We start from the raw sequence: 5,329 nt of genomic DNA, 5'->3' as shown, positions 1-5,329 counted from the left end.
TGAGCAAATCACTTCATTTTCCATTGTCAGGCTTCGATTTACTAAGCTGCGTTAGGCTGTTAGCGCATAGAATAACACATGAAAACTGTTGTGCACTTCTGCGTCAGGGGGGGTTTTGTGGTAAGACCAGCACGTGTTGATCCACATGGTAATGCATAACACGTACCTGGGCGGAGTTGTGCAGAGAAAGAGGTGTTGCGTAGGTGTGCACTAAACAGTGTATTAGCATATGGCTGCAAGACTTCCTAATGCATTCGTTAGCGCAGCAGGTTTTAACGCCACAAAAAAGGTGTAGGTAATTTATTATCAGCTGCGCTATGCATCTGGAAATTAGCACACAGTAGCGCATGCTAAATGGCTCCACCTCCATACACAACCTTCAGCAAATAGATAACTAGTGGCTTAGTAAGGGGGGGGCAGTCCGCCCTGGGCGCCATCTTGGTGGAGGAGCCAGCACCCATCCTCCTCTCTACCCCCCACTCCTTCCCAACCCACCACCACACACATGCACCCCCTCCCTTGTACCTCCTTAATTTTCCCGGCGCAAGTGGTATCACGAACTTGCTGCCCGTGTTGGTGGCAGCTCTCTCTGATGTCAATTCTGGGTTCCACCCCTAGGGAGCAAGGGCAGAGAGAGAGCCAACACAATGCGGGCAGCAAGTTCGTAAAGAGGTACGGGGGAAGGGAAGGGGCAGGGGAAGGGTGCCACCCTTGCTAAACCACTGTAAACATCTACCGATGTAGTTTTCCATTAAGCCTTGGTACAGCCATTATTCTCATTGCAAAAAGAAATTCAGAAGTGCAGGGGCAAGCCTCAGCTCAAGCCAGGGCCAGCACAGGGCCAGGCACAGGTGCTAGTATCAGCAGAAGAGGGACAGCAGCATCGGCCAGTGCAAAGGCAGCGCTGCCCTTATAGGTGGGAGGAACATCCACGTTGCCCTCGTATGTTCCCCCCTATGCAGAATGCTGCAAGGGCAGCGGGAAGACCAGGTGGTTATCCTGTACAAGTTTCAAGTTCAAGTTTATTTAGGTTTGATTAATCGCTTTATCTTAATTCAAAGCGATGTACATAATAAAATTACAATATAAAAAATTAATACATTAAAGAATGTTGACTAAACTGATGACAAATTTAACAATACTAGACACACATAGGAAAGAGAAGGGCTAGAAGTTACAATATAATATACAGATGGGGAAAACATTTAGGGAAGGTACATTAGGGAGGGGTAAAACAGAGTCTTGTCATTATTTTATAATGAAATTATTGTGGATTTATGAAGGCATCATTAAATAAAAAAGTTTTCAGGTTACTTTTAAATTTTTCTAAATTGATTTCTTGTCTCAAGTTGTAGGGTAAAAAGTTCCAGGTTTGGGGTGCAGTAACAGAAAAAATAAATTGGCGTCTTGTATTTATGATTTTAAGAGATGGGATTGTTAGTAATTGTTGTTCTGTAGATCTTAGTGTTCTATTCGTTGTGTAAGGGATTAATAATTTATAAATAAAAGCCGGAGTTTTAAAAGAAAGGGATTTGAAAGTGAGTAAACTTAGTTTATATATGATTCTGTGAGCAACAGGAAGCCAATGGGCTTCCTTAAGGAGAGGAGTAACATGATCGAATTTTTTGGCTTTAAAGATGAGCTTAATCGAAGTATTTTGTATGATCTGTAAACGTTTGATTTCTTTTTGAGCTATGCCTTTAAAAAGTGCATTACAGTAATCAATCTTTGAAATAATGAGAGAGTGGATAAGAATATTAAGAGAATTATTGTTAAGGAATTGAGAAACAGAACGGATTTGTCGAAGCCTAAAGAAAGATGACTTAATGACATTGCTGATATGGTCATGAAAAGAGAGTTTATGGTCAAAGATGACGCCTAATATACTGGCTGAGCTCAGCAGTGATTAGGGAATTGTACGAGGATCTGAGGCCAGAGCTGGTTCCCATCACAGACAGGTCCCACATTATGCCTGACCATGAAAATCTTACTTTTTTTTTTTGCCTCCGGCAGTTTTCAACCATCTGTAGCCACAATTGATGAAATGGGCTCCTCCTCCATGTCTCATTGTTTCCACCAGGTACTGGTGCCATGATGCACCGGGTCAGGAACTATATCTTACTTCCTAACACTAGGCAACAGTGGGAAGCCCTGGGTGACTAGTTTCATAATTTTGCAGGGCAACCGCACGTGGGGGGAGCAATTGTTTGCACACATGTGGCACTTATACCACCCAGTGAAAGGGAAATGATATATCACAATTGTAAGCATTTTTATTCACTAAAACTGCAGGTAGTTTGTGATGCTAACATGCGAATCTTGAATGTGGTAGCTGGGTTCCCAGGGTTCACCCATGATTCCTATATCCTGCGTCACTCAGCCTTCTTCCAGCAATTTCAAGAGGGCAGGCATAGGCATGGTTGACTCATAGGTAAGTGTATGGTAAATTTATCCTAACAATTAGCACTGCTCTATCTATACTCAGTATGTCCTTAGCCTGTGTACCTCTCTTGTATGGGGACATTGGTGTACAATACTTATGAGATGAGATCTCTACAGGATGAATTGTGTTTTGTCTGCTATATGTAGCCCTGGTCTCTCACTCTCACCATGCAGCACAGGGCTCTGGCCAGCTCTTTGGGTCAAGAGGGTCGCCTGCCCGACACCAGGGCTCCCAAAAAGAATGTTATTAAGAGAAGTGGGGGAGAGTCGCAGTCACTCATGCACTTACAGGCAACACTTGAGCTTGGGCATAGGCTAGGGATGGATAAATCCGATAGGCTGTAGGATGGGCAACTCCGGGGCTTCACTCAACCCACTTGAACTCTTCACTATGTGTTCAGATAAGTGACAGCTCAGTCCAAACTGGAACTTTATTGAAGTTATTTCAGGAGCAGTCTTTTAAACTATTTACACTCGCTCTATGAAAGATAGATACTCCGGTTCCATCAAAGATTTTCCTCTATCACCTCCAATTTACTTTAAAGTCCATTATCTACAGATTCTTCAGTAAGACGGCAGACAATTTGGTTCCATCAATAGATTTCCCCCTGTCATTTCCAATTTCCTTTATTCCCCACTATTTACACTGTCTTATCAGTTCCCTCCCAAATTACTCTGAGAGTCTCCCTCGGTCTTAGCTTTAGCAGGAGAAAGAACAACCAAAAAGCCAAAATCACACTCCCGCAATCTCTTTTATAACATGTTAATGTTGATTCGGGAGGGTGATTTATAATTGCAGTTAAGATTAATGGGTTAATTTGTGGCTTTGTAATTTATATGCACCAAATTCTTATGACAAGAATTTTTTTTCAACAATTATTGTCCTATTATAATTGGGGGTGATTTGAATAGGGTGGCAGATCCAGAATTTGATAAATCGGTTCTAAGGGCTACAGATAGGTTAGATTTAACTAAAGGCATTCCCTTGTTTTGTGATTCTTTAAATTTATTAGATATTTGGAGGGTTATGCATCCATTAGATAGAGATTATACTCACTGTTCTAGAGCCCATAGTACTCATTCTAGGATTGATTATCTCCTTTGTTCGGATATGTTGTTTTCTAAAATTCAAGATTCAGGTATTGGTCCTACAGAGATTTCAGATCATGCCTTTGTTTGGGTTACAATGTCTTTGGTATCTGAATCTTTGGGTATTCCTCAATGGAGATTTCCATTAGATTTATACCATGACGTTAAATTTCAAAACTACATTCTTGATTGCTGGAATTCTTATCAAATTAATAATGAACAACACAAAGATTCCCCTACTTTATTTTGGGGAAACGGCAAAGGCAGTCTTGAGAGGGGAAATAATTGCTTATTCTAGTCAAAAGAAAAAAAGCTAGGGATAGAGACATTTTGCGTTTAGAAAAACAATTAATAAAAATTAGAGGTATCACTGCCAAATGTTCTTCAGAAGTTAATTCTGCTCAATTGTTAGTTATACAGCTTCAATTGAATGAACTTCTTCATCAAAGAGCTCTTAAATCGGTGAAAAATTATCAATTCCAATGATATAAACATGGTAATCAGATTGAGGAACAAATTCTCCCAAAAACACTTTGTCGGGCTCAAATAATTGTTTTTCCAAAATCTGGTAATGTGGAATCTTAAAGGCCAATTTCTTTACTTTGTTTTGAAGCTAAATTATTGGCTAATATTTTAGCTAATAGGTTGGTGAAACTTTTGCCTAATCTGATTGCCGAACCTCAAGTAGGGTTTGTCAAAGGTCGTATAGCAGTCAAGAATATTAGATCTGTTTTATATTCATTAGAGTGGGTACGTAGAAAAAATATTCCATCATTATTGATTAGTTTTGATGCTGAGAAAGCTTTTGATAGGGTGAGATGGGAATTTTGTTTGCAGTATTATCCAAATATGGTATTAAGGGTTATTTTCAAGATGTCATTAAAATCCTATGTTCAGATATACATGCTAGAGTTTTTATTAATGGTTGTTGTTCAGAAATTTTTTACGATAGGTCGGGAAATGAGACAAGGCTGTTCTTTGCCCCGTTGCTTTTTTGTTTTGACTCTTGATTCTTTGATTCACGAAATTCTTGCAAACTCAGATATTAGTGGTGTTATCAGGTCTTCATCTTTTAAAATTGCGGCTTTTGCAGACGATATTTTGGTGCATTTAACTAATCCCAGGGTTTCATTAAAATCATTATTGGAAAGCTTTGTTGAATTTGGTGATATTTCCGGTTTTAAATTAAATATGGATAAGTCTGAAACTTTATCTACTAATGATAATCTACGTTTACCTTGGGGTTCTAATTTTTCACTTTGTTGGATGGTAGATAAATTTAAATATTTGGGGATTTATATTCCTGTAAATTCTAAATTTTTATATAAATTCAATATACCTGACATGATGAATTATACAAAACAGAAATTACTAAATTGGCAGTCATTACCATTATCTTTAGGTGGGCGTATTGCACTTTTTAAAATAGTTCTTTTTCCAAAATGGCTTTACACTTTTCAGATGCTTCCCTTGGAATTGACAAATATAGATTGGAGGAAATTAAGATCGGCTATTACTAAATTTTGTTGGGCTGGGAAAAAGCCAAAATTATCTTTTGATTTTTTTTACTAGGATCTGGGATAAGTGGTGGTTTGGGACTTCCAGATATTCGTATTTATGGGAAGGCTTGTGTATTAAGACACATTAGAGATTGGGTGATGGATGATTTTTTGTTTACACCTATAGATTATGAGAAAGCTTTTTATCATCCTTATCATTTATTATTTCTTCTTCAAGTACATCATTCTAAATTGCTGAGTAATTTAAGAGGTAATTCTATTTTATTTTTGATGAGAAT

This window comes from Geotrypetes seraphini, chromosome 1 (genome assembly GCF_902459505.1).
Source record: "Geotrypetes seraphini chromosome 1, aGeoSer1.1, whole genome shotgun sequence".
Classification (NCBI taxonomy): domain Eukaryota; kingdom Metazoa; phylum Chordata; class Amphibia; order Gymnophiona; family Dermophiidae; genus Geotrypetes; species Geotrypetes seraphini.
Note: the sequence above shows the minus strand (reverse complement) of the source record.